The sequence below is a fragment of the Mustela nivalis genome, assembly GCF_964662115.1.
Source record: "Mustela nivalis genome assembly, chromosome: 12".
In the NCBI taxonomy this organism is placed as follows: Eukaryota; Metazoa; Chordata; class Mammalia; order Carnivora; family Mustelidae; genus Mustela; species Mustela nivalis.
This window is the reverse complement of record NC_139031.1, coordinates 81254305-81266682: the sequence shown is the minus strand read 5'-3', so window position 1 is coordinate 81266682 and position 12378 is coordinate 81254305. Positions and strand designations below refer to the sequence as shown.

The 12378-nt window shown below is 39.7% G+C and overlaps 1 protein-coding gene across 9 annotated transcripts in view; it reads right to left on the bottom strand.

Moving 5' to 3' along the window:
- The window catches only part of MAGI2 (membrane associated guanylate kinase, WW and PDZ domain containing 2), a 1346145-nt gene that overhangs the window by 738675 nt on the left and 595092 nt on the right, over positions 1-12378 (bottom strand). Inside the window, exon 1 of one of the 9 annotated variants that reach the window (XM_082691825.1) lies at positions 1244-1707. The exons of 7 other annotated variants lie outside the window; for them this stretch is intronic. The gene's annotated coding sequence lies outside the window, so the exon portion shown is untranslated. Of the gene's footprint in view, positions 1-1243; positions 1708-12378 lie in introns of those variants that run through there. One more of the 9 variants, XM_082691824.1, reaches the window with a different exon arrangement.

Genomic DNA, 12378 nt, shown 5'->3' with positions numbered 1-12378 from the left:
AGAGACCATCTCCTCAGGACTGGGAGGAGAGATATGGAGCCATTTTTCACTAGGTTCACAAGAAAATGTCAGCTCACAGCTGCTAGTGCCTTGCCAGAGCGCATCTTAATTCGGTCAAAAGGGACCCAAGCCAGTCACCCTCACAGAACATTTTCTTAGAGAGTCCATTACAAATTTGATTCTCTCTGCTTTGAGCATCTTCTTGATGTAGTCTTTGGCAATTGCATGGTACAGATCTGCATCCAATTCAAAACTAAATGCCTTCCCCCATTTCCTCTTAAAATCATGTGAATTAGACACTTCTGAGCTAACAGTTTAAAAAAAAAAAAAAAGGAGGAAGGAAAAAACCCACCTCTCTCCCCACTCCCCACCCTCCTCCCAGCTTCTTGACTAATACCTCTGGGCAGTTTACTTCAGAATAGAGCCGATTCGTGAGTGCACAATGGCAAACTGGATACAAGTCTCCTATCATAGAAAGCACAGGCAATGCTTTCTTTGTAAAAACCCAGGAAAATACACATGCTGGAACAAAAGACACTCTATCTGCACAGCAAGAAACAAGAGAAATTGTGTGTTTGTTTTACACACATCTAAACCCAGTTATTTAAAAAAAAAAAAAACACGCCTTGGCATCTCTTTTAATGATGACATATTGTATTCTTCCCTCAAACCGTTTCCCAATAAAATAAATTTTAAAGCTTTGGCTCCAAGGGGAGGTAAAACATACTCTGCCATAAGAATACCTGGTGTGTGTCTTTGTTGGTAGGGTGCCATTTCAAACTTACTATATTTGAACTCAATTATGTGGAAAATGAAGACAAGGCGAATTCAGCCAGATAGCTCTGAATTATTCTGACATTACGAGAAACGCCAAGTCAGCAGATATTTGCTGTTTACATTTCACAATAACCTAATCGTGCATTTGCAGCCTTCTGGAGCAAAATGCTAACTATTCTCCAAACAGCCACCTGACAATCTAGGGCTCAAACACACATTCTGACTCAGAAGGAGACATCATGACGGCTCTCCACTGGCTGTATTGAACAAAAGCTCCGCAAGCAAACGGGAGGCATTTGGTAATGAAGTGAGAGTCAAATCAAGTTTAGGTTCACATCTGGGGGAATATGGCACTGCCTACCCAGCGGTTGGGGAGCAGGAGGGTTTGGAGGTTATAAATAGAAAACACACACATAGACACATAGAGATATTGAAGCCAGACCGGGGTCAGTTTCAGCTTACTAACCTAGAGCTCCGTTCAAAGGAAGCAGAGAAGCCGCACGTCCTTTCCCACCTTTCCATGGTCCTCAGTCAGTGTCTTCTCAAACCACCTGTACTGATCCAACCCATTCTCAGATAATATAATTTTCTTGATAGAAGTAGTCTCAGCTGAGCTTTGCTTTTTTCAGCATGGATGTCCAGAATTCTCTTTAAGCCAGACACAGCAACAAAACTGCCGCTGAGGTCTTTTGTTTTCCCCTCCTCTCAAAGATGAAGCATGCAGCACTTCTCTCTCTCTCTCTCTCTCTCTCTCTCTCTCCCTCTCTCCCTCCCTCCCACCCTTTCCCCTCCCTCTCTCGCTCCTCTCTCTCCCCTCACACGCTTTTGCTCTCTCCCTCCGTTTCTCTTTCCCCAACCCCCACCAGCAACCTCACTGGATTCCGTTCAGTCGGGGTCATTTACATCTCCCAGCATGAGAACCTGTGTTCTGTAAGCGCCTGTCTCTCACTTTTGGGTTTCCTCTGCGAAAGGGAGGGGGGCGGCTCTAGGTGAAGTCAGGTGACCCCTCTGTTAAAAGCCACAGAGATGGATGGAGTGTGTGAATTTTAATATACACACAGGCACATTTACATTACAAAGCAGCGAGGCAAATCTAGCTTCTAGGGATTAGGCATTTTTGTTTTTGCTTTCATAGTCCCCTTTTAGCAATTAAGAGAAGCTAATATAGTATAATGAAATGTAATTAAAGTTTTCAGTGTTAATAACAAGGCTGCATACTTTCAGAATCATCCAACTGAACCATTCTTTTAAACTTGTAAGCATGACTTTCTTTTTCTTTCAAGGGTCAAATAATCAGTCATTTTACTATTTACACACTTTTCCAACTGGCCTTTTCTTTGACATCTAGTTCAACTTATCTCAAAGTTAAGGACCATCAAAGAAGACCAAATAAGAAGAACGAAGAGGAGGAGAAGGAGCCGAAAGACAAAAAGTGACAGAAAACCAGAGTATATCACATGGATAGAAATCAGTAGTTTCCTATTGTAGAATTAGATTTAATAATGAGTAAATTCTTTTTTTTTTTTTTTTTTTTTTTTGCTTTTAGGCAAATAACTTTTTCCTTCTCTGCTTCAATGTCTCTGTCTAAAAAATAGAAAATTAATGCAATAAATGTAGCATCTCCCCTCCCCGCCAATCAAGCAAGCGTAGCAGAGAGGGATGTCCAGGTACAGAAGCCACTGAAAAAACTTGTGTTAACCTTGTACAGTGTTGAACATAAATTTATAGTCTACAGACTTAGATCTTAACGAATAAACTTGCTACCACCTTGTTCCCTGCTCCAAAGTTTCTCAGTGCAGAGCACCTCTTTTATCTCAATCATTAAATAGGAATGAAATGCCTTCTGCTCTTAGAAACACCGCAAAGAAAAACAAGATAATCTCCACAAACTATTTTGACAAGTTGAGATAAAAAGTACTTTATGAAGCTAAATGACAAGTAATTAGAAGGAGATCAACAAGTTTGGCTAGAACAAGTATGAGAAGAAGAATCACTGACTTGGCCTGTGGGGCTTGATGCATGGATTCTTAATTTCAAGAACAGGGTGACATGGGTGTCTCTACAAAAGAGAAGAAGAGGAGGAAAGCTGACATAGATTCACATTATCCCTGCCTCAAAAGATAACATTTCCAACTCTTACACAAACAGCCTCTCATTCTCTCCAGAGTGATGTCAGGAGAGTGCAGCATTTACTGCTGGGACCAGGCACTCCAGCTGAAATACACCCAGTCCCCTCCATAAACACCACTCAGGGGTAGACACGGAATGAGTAACAGCTATTCACTCTTCTTGCTTGTTTTGTATTTTAAAAGCTTTACCTTGCATGGAAAAGATCCTATTTAAGCTTTTAAAATAAATTATATGCTAACTGGCTGCAAATTTAGCTTTAGTGTGTGCTACAAAAATTGGCACCGAAACATTGGACAATAAAAAAAGATCTTCCCTCAGAAAAGTTGGCTTAGGCAAATTTAGGAAGACCTAAAATTTTGAAGGATAAAAACATAAAGGATTTCATTTTACTGTCTCTTATAACCAAACTAGCTGTTCTTTAACCTTTATTTTTCCTTTCTAGCACTGGGTGTCTTTATTTTGCATTTGCCTCCCCCCCACCCACCCACTTCCTCACCCTCTGGCCTTTCTTCTTTCCACTGTGGTGTCACTTTCCCTGAATGAGCAAAATGTTGACATTAGAGAGAAACAGGAAAGACCTCTTTTTTTTTTTTAAAGACTTTATTTATTTATTTGACAGAGAGAGATCACAAGTAGGCAGAGAGGCAGGCAGAGAGAGAGGGGGAAGCAGGCTCCCCGCTGAGCAGAGAGCCCAATGCGGGGCTCAGTCCCAGGACCCTGAGATCATGACCTGAGCTGAAGGCAGAGGCTTAACCCACTGAGCCACCCAGGAGCCCCAGGAAAGACATCTTTGATTATGTCAGAAAATGCTTGGGTTTTCTTTTCTTTCTTTTTTTTTTTTTTTTAAGATTTTATTTATTTATTTGACAGAGAACACAAGTAGGCAGAGAGGCAGGCAGAGAGAGAGAGAGAGAGAGAAGCAGACTCTGCACTGAGCAGAGAGCCCGATGCGGGGCTTGATCCCAGGACTCTGGGATCATGACCTGGGCCGAAGGCAGAGGCTTTAACCGCTGAGCCACCCAGGTGCCCCAGAAAATGCTTGGGTTTTAACTCAAACTCCAGTGTGTGGAAACTTTCAAGCTCCATATGCTACTCTAACAAAGAGGCATGATGAAAAATCAACTCTAGACTGCATATTTTTTATTATTATTAAAACCCGAAGGATCTTAATTTTTAAAAACTTATTAAAGTTCACCATTGATGGGCCAATGCAAAAAAAAAGAAAAAAAAAGGATGAAAATAATTTAGCAAAAATGTTGCAGCAAATAACCCCAGCCATCTTTTTAAAGAGTCTTCTGTTACTCAGGGAACAAACGAAAGTACAGAGTGTGAAATAAATCTTTGCTCATGCATTCATTTATTCAACGAATGTTTATTGAGCACTTCCTTTGTGTCAAGCACTATTCTAAGCACTGAGGGATACAAGGTAAATAAAACAGACTCTGAACCCTTTCAGAAACAGGTAATATGTACCACTGAATACAAGAGATGTAGGTGCAAAATGTTAAGGAAGGTCAGAAAGGGGGGGGCGTCTCCTTAGTGGGAGGCAGGATGGTTAAAATAGAATAAGTGACATTTGAACTGAGCCTTTAAGCATGTGTCAGTTTTCTAGGTAAGAAAGCAGATGCAAGAGGATTTCAGGCCACGGGACACAAAAAGCATGAACAAAGACCCCGTGTGCAGTGCGGTATGGCTGGAATACAGGCTGCTTGGGAGAGAGTGGTTTGAAAGATAGACCGGAACAGGCTGTGCGTGATCTTGAACGTTCTGCCCGAGTATCTGTGCTTTAGCTGAGATGCAGCAGCAAACTACGTAAGGATCCCTGACTGGTAAATTATTTGTTTCACAAAGATGATTTTGGGGTGACGCGGAGGGTCACCCCAAACTTTCCTACTGATAAGAATCACCTGCAAGTGATAGCAAACACACAGATTCTTGGGTTCTACTCCAAATCCAGAGATGGTCAGGGATCTGAATTTTTAACAAATGTCCCAGGTGATTAGACAGAGGGATAGTTACGCAGAGTTAGTATTCTCAGGATCATTGTTAAGCCAAATAAAAGACTTCTGCTTCTTAGACACTTAAACAAGGGATTTTCACATAAAGGTTGGGAACACTTATCAGAATCAAATATGACGAATGTGCTTATTTTGAGCCATGAAACAAAATGATACACAATAGCCATGCAATCTCATTTCTATCTTATCTTATGTGAAACCTTCTGACTTGTGAGGTTGAATTTATTTATCATCTCTCACTCACATCAGGGTCTTTCTTATGTCTGTGCTTCTGATCCCCTTTCCTGGTATGGAACATCAGGGCAATAGGCTCAGAATATGCAATGTCATAAACATCCCTTTATCCTTCAAGGTCTCCCTGCAACCACTGGGCACATAAATTCACCCCTTTTCTACATAAGGTATATTGATATTACAACAACAGAACCAGAAATAATTCTAATTTCAAACTCATATTAATGCCAGGGGATTTAGCTTTTTACATTGTCACGATGATTCTGTGAGGTACTAATACTATCACTTAACTCTTGAGGAAAGTAAAGCCTGGAGACATTAAATAATTCACCAAAGGTCAGAAAATTAATAAGTTTCTGGATTAGGACCCAACTCAGTCTCTGCTACATGATTAATATCATACCATATCTTATTCCCTAAACATCTGGAACCCAAAATTTAGCAGTTGATTAAATCAGTAGATAATGTTATTACTCTTTTGCTTTCTACCCTTTTGCATGCTAATGGCTCCATTTCAGGAGTTGGACTCTGTTTCTGGGTTTAAAGCTTTTCTGTGCCACTTTCAAGCCACTGTGACCAAAAGTGAGTCATTTAATGTCTCTGTGACTCAGTTTCCTGGCCTATTTCATAGTTTCATTAGAAACTTGAATGAGAATCCATGTCCAGAACAATTAGATACTTAATGTTAGTTATTATTTTTTATTAGTAGTATTGTTGCTGTTATTAACAAGTGAGAAGCAAATTCTCAGTTTATCCCCATATGAGTTTTTGATCTCATCCAGGGATATTAAGTGGTAAAAGAGCACCACTGACTCTGTGTATTATTAAATGTAGTTTATATAGCTTTCACTCTAGCTTACAGAGCTACAATTGATTTGATCAAATTAGGAAGATGCACCAACTACTATTTAACTAATCAAAAACTACACATATTGCTTTATTATTAGATCTGTACTGTATGGTCTCTTGCCATTTGTGATGGTTTCCTGGCAGGCAGAAAGTAGAAATTACACCATTTTTTAAAAAACCATACTTATATTTTAACAATAAGCTAAATGCTAAACCTTCTTAAAAATCAATTATGCCTGCTTTTTGTACAAACTACTGTCTTTTTTATCCTGAAATAAATATTTCCAATATTTCCATGGAATATTTCCTTACCTTCTCAGACATGCTTACCGGCAAACAAAATTTCTTTTAACTATGCAACGTTCTTGTCAATTAAGTGTATCTTTAGTGTAGATATGGTATTGTGCTTACATGAAATCACAACCAAATAAACAGTAGATGTTATTTGTCAGTAGGAATAAAATTCTGCACGAGAACTGTGGTTGTACATTTTGTAAACAATCGACAATCTCAAGAAAATCTTTTCTTTTTTCAGTTTTATAAATTATTGATCATAACAGGAAAAGATTGTACCACTGATGGTTTGTTTGAGTGTGAACTAAATGATTGGTGTACTACTCCGTAGACCATTGGGTGTGAGTGTAGCTGGCTTTTGGGTTGGCAGCTATAGTTAATGTTTGCAGAGATCTCTGGGAACTTTCTCTCCCTGCCTTACAGGCTGCATAACAATTTTCATAAAAAACAACTCATCTCTTTTTTGACTGCTTATGCCAAATTAATGCATTTTCAGTCACTGTCAAAAGTATTCTATTCTACTTGAAGATGGTGATATGTATGTGCATGCATGCATAATTATCACAGGCTATGGTTAAAGTTTGATTATCCCATTCTAAGAGAAGAAAAGCAAAAAGCAGAAAATTCCTGCTTTGGGTTTTTCTTTAGTCTTGACTAACCAGGCAAAGCAGGTGCTTTAAGAATGGCCTTTAAATATTGCATGGTGTCAAATACACAGAGCCAACAACCCTGGCTTCACAATTTCCTGCCTGTGTGGTACTAGAAAAGTTACTCATCTATAAAACAGTGGTGATCTTTGTTGCATAGAGTTCTCAGGCATTAAATGAAATAATGCATATAAAGTGCCAGGCACAGTGCCTAGCACACCATTTTGACCACTACCATTGTCATCACCACCACCAGTGTCACCATCATCACCATTACCATCCTCTTCCTACTCATCGTCATCACCAAGGTTTCTCATGTACCAGACACTGCTCTCAGTAAGCACCCAATAATGGCAGCTTCCATTATTACTGTTACTATATTCCTTTCTTTTACTGGCTTTCAGTTTATGACATTGCATATTCTGAGCCTATTGCCCTGATGTAAAACACACCATCATGTCCCTAATCAAAACAAAAGCTTACATTTAAATACCTTTCAGTGTATGAAGTAGGAAAAACCGTAACACGTTTTCCCTTTCACTAGTCTTTCCTCTCGGTAAACAAGTCTCAGGCTCAGACTGTGCACGGGAAAGGTCTTCCCTGGATGATTTCTAAGTCTTCTGGAAGCAATTCATGAGGTATTATGAATCCTCACAAGAATGTGCTTCATAGGACTGAAGAGACCAAAGCACAAGTAGAAGTGCTTTCTGTACTGAGTGGGCATCAATAAATTCCATTGTTGACAGCTGTCCTTTACGGATCTGCATTTCTGATCTCATAATGAATCATCCACTTCTGATTTCTGAAAACTGGTTTGAATTGTGATCTTTTATTTTCTCCAGAAGCTCATGCTCTTCCATAGCCTTTCATCTGCTTGACCTTGCAGACCCCATCAGATGGACATGAAGGGGGCATATATGGGGTCTCTTGTTCTAAAACAAACTCTGCCTGGCTGAGCCTAGACAGGATGGTGAAGTCAGTGTAATACGTTGTCTGCACCTTCCATCCTTCCTTTCTCTGCCCTTTAAATTACTCCCTTTAAATGGCACACACTCTCTCACCTTCCAAATCCTTCCTGATTTTGATTCTTATCTCATAACAAAACCAAAATTCAGCAGAATGCACAGTGTAAATTTGTGTGTGTTACTTGAAGTAACACTTATTGTCTTGGTGATTTGGATGGCTTGTATAATCTCTTAAAATGTAAACATTCCTTGGAAATAGAAACTAAATATGGTTTCCAGGAATTTTAAACCATTGTCTGAAATATGTCTATTTAACTGGACTGAACCCAACAAAGCATATTTCTTTCAAAGCCCAATCTCAAATCATGAAGGAAAATGAATGGGGAAGGAGCTCTATACTCTAACCTGAATAACTTAGCTTTGGGAGAAAAGGACGGTGGGTGGCCACCTTGGTTTTGAATCATTACTCTACCATGAACTGACTGTATGACTTTGGGTAAGAGAGCTTAAGGCCACTATGCCTCAATTTGCTCATTGATAAAAAAGAGAATATAGTATCTTAAAGGAAGTGCAATCATGAAATTGCTGGCACAGAATATGGCACATCGCAAGCTCTCAGCAAGCAGGATCTTCCTTCTGGTTCTGCCTAAGTAGTCATCTAGTAAATAGCTCCTTTTTCCTATGGGTCATCTTCCATGAGTCACCTGCTCCGTTCATACCTCCTTAATTCACCTGACATTGATATTAGTATCTTTCATCATCAGAGATTTCCCTGTCCAACTAAGATAGACTTTTGTAGAGGGTCTAAATTTTAGTCAAGTAATTTACCTTCTCAAGGCACCAGACCAACTTAACAAAATCAAAATCATAATCAAATTGGATTGTCAAAGAGGGAGAAGAATATGGTAAAGAATGAAGAGAGGGTAGTCAAAGAGAGAAAAGAGAAGAAGTAGTTAAGTGATCTATCTAGAGGCCTAGAGGTGGTACCATAGGAGAGTAGAGAAAGTGCAACTGACCTTATTAGAATTCAAAAGACCCTAGCCTTGGATTACTCATTCAATATCAATGGCCTTGTCTGTGAAATAAAGATACTGAACTTCTCCCAAGATCTCATCCAGCTCATAGATTTTGGTTTCATGAGGTTAGAAAGTAAAATCATTCTTGAGGGCCTTTCACTACCAAGCCCCATTAGTCCACGATACTGGGGTGGGTAGCTCCCACCAAATCAATCTGACTCTGCTACATACTCCACCTCCATCATCTCACTTAATCTCCATGGTAGTATTACTATCCCCACTTTTAATTTTTGGGTCAGTGACCTTTTCCAAAATCAAAGAGGCAAAGGGACAGAGCAGGGATTACCACCACCTTCTAATACAAAGCCCCAAGTACTTTTTATTGTACCATGCTGCCACCCTCTGGGACAGAAGCTGGGAATAAAGCTATATAGAAATTAAACCTTCATTGAATGACTCTACAGTGATATTTTACATAAACGTGGTAAGTCCTGTAACCATTATGGAAATTCAAGGAAAACATGCCTGTTATGGCAGCGATGTGCTGCTCAGTGTTTAACAACTGATATAATGGAAAAACAAAAAGAAACAAACAAAACAACGGATAGATAGCATTTGTCAATTTCTGCAGAGTAAATATGCCACCATAGCCAATTTCAAGCTATCAGCTTAAAGTCACTGAACTGGAGATGGGGAGAGATGTACATAAATAGCTCTTTCAAGGTAATGCTAGCCATCTCCTGCATATCACTGTGTGTATGTGTGTGTGCGCGTGCACGCACACGTGTGCATATGAACCTGAATTTATATTTCACCTTAAAAAACACTGAAAACCCAAAACATACGTCCAAATGCTTATTATTGAGTAACTCTGAGTGCCATGTGTTTCAGTTAAACTCTAGTAAGTTTCCTTTCTAGTCAAATATGCAGATTCCTCATCTATCTCTTTAAATTTGAAAATATAACTGTCAATAATCCCAGCAAACAAAAGAAACCTAAACCCCAAGCTCTCAATATTGACCTACTTATTTCCGTGTAGAATAATGGGTGGTTCTCATACTATTTTCAAATGTATACTTTTTGAGATTTCTTATGAGATGTATGAGGTGTTCGATGGAGCTCCAAGGTAGGGTTCCCCCAGGAAACCAGCAAGTGTCAACAGCAGTATTTGTTGGTACTGTCTCAGCAAAGAGCCATTAGGGAAACCCCAGCCTGAAAAGAAAGACGAAACTATCCCCTAGCCCCACATTCCTTATTCCTCACCTTAAAGTGCCATAACCGCTTGAATTCCTCTGAAATAAAAGCAAGGTGACTGACAAGTTGTAGGGAAATTGCATGCATAATTTACATGGCCCTGTGAGCAAGCAGAGGGGTTGTCATTTGTGTAGATGCCTTACAAATGATATTCGGATAGATTGCTTGAGGAATGACTTCTGATTGCTGAGACAATTTACTTCATCTTACTCATTTCTTCTGATTGTGAGATACAGAAGTAAGACTATAGCAGAGGTTTAAATGAGAAGAGTGTCCTATGTAAGAAAATTTGCACAAACGCCTGAATTATTGCCTATATAAGTGTGCAAAAATTCCTCCCCACCCACTAAATCAAGACAAAAGAGAAAGGATACTGAAAGCATCACTGCTGTTCAAAGGAATATGAGATCTGTACTGAGGAACAACTCACTTTTTAAAAATTATGATAAGAGGGGAAAGTCTTAAAATTTCTATTGTTATCTACAGCATAAGCATAAGGGCCTATTTAGCCAGAGCGATTCCATCTTGGATTAAACAGTCATTTTGTTGTTTATGCAGTAAAACTTAAACTGTCCCTGCCTCCCTTACCCCCCACCCCCAGGGGATACTTACTTAAAAAACAAGTCCCAGAAACCAGTCCCGGGTAACAAAGCCCAAATACAAGGGTGGGTCAGGCCCAATGGAGACATCCAATGGGGGGGGGGGGCACGCATACTGTCTCCCTAGCTACCAAGGAGTATTGGCCCCAGCTTTTGGGCACCAATTCTGACCCAGGTGATAGGCTAGTTCAAATGTCTACCATAGGGTCAACTGTAATTCAATTGGTCACTTATGTGTGACCTAGCATGACTATGTAGCTTTCTCTGTGTGTTACAATCTCATTGGCCACCTGTGCGTGGCCAGGCCCAACCATATGGCCTTTGCCCTTAAAGGCTAGTCTGTGGGACAGAGAGGGGTCGAGCTCTCTGTAAGAAGTGTGGCCCCAGCGGGTTGGTTTGATTCTTGATGCTTGGCACGAAATAAAGCTTTGCTTGACCTTTGCTTTGTCTCGCTCTACAAGTATCTACAGATACTTGTATCACAAGTATCTACAGATATCTACTTACATCTGAGGTTAGCTAACATAGTAAAAAAAAAAAGATGTACTAAAAAGTTAAACAAGAAAAAATATTTTACAATAGAAGAAATAATGGTTAGGACTAAACTAAAGCAAAGGATGTTAACATCAGGAAGAATATCCTGTTAGCTTTGCAGGTACCAGAGCAGATGGCTGGGGGGAAAAAAAAAAACAAAACCAAGAAAAAGACCAAAACTAGATCTTAGTGGAGAATTTTTGCTTTGAAATCTTCATGAACACAATATAAATATCCCTCTTCAATTGCTATTTTTTTAATATTAAAGAGCTAAGTTAGAGTAACACCTTGAAGTTTCTTTCTTAATGATTTTTAAGAACTCCACACTGCCCTCATATATATGCCCTCATATTTACTTTGTAAATAATAAACATGATAAAAATGAAATTAAAATAAAATCATGATTCAGATTTTTCAAAACGTGGGAAGGTCTCTGAGTTTTAGATTGTCTTACTTTTTTTTTTTTTAAAGGTTTTAATTATTTATTTGACAGAGAGAAAGAGAGAGAGATCGATCATATGCAGGCAGGCAGAGAGCCAGGGTGCGGGGTGGGGGGGTGGGGGGGGAGAAGCAGGCTCCCTGCCAAGCAGAGAGTCCGCTGTGGGACTGGATCCCAGGACCCTGAGATCATGACCTGAGCTGAAGGCAGAGGCTTAACCCTCTGAGCCACCCAGGCACCCCTAAATTTCAGATTGTTAATTTAAAAAATATAATTCATATCTAGTGAGCTTAAAGATATCACAAACTTGAGCCAATCTGAGGTTCCCTCCAACTCAGGAGAGTCCTCAACAATCAAACAGGACAGCCTGAGTAGGAGGAGAGAGGAAAGAGTCATCATAAGTCCCTTGGGTAGAACCAACAGGTCTTAGTAAACAAAAGGATTTTGGAGCATGTACAAGCACAATTTGAGGGTGACTAATTCCTGGCTTGAGCCTAGTGGATCTCATTTACCATTTTCCCCTGCCCCCACCTCACTTCACCTTATATCTTACATCCTACAGTCAATGAGGGTTGGGTTAGTCCTTTGATAAAGGGCTGCAGATGAGTTTGGCACTGAACAA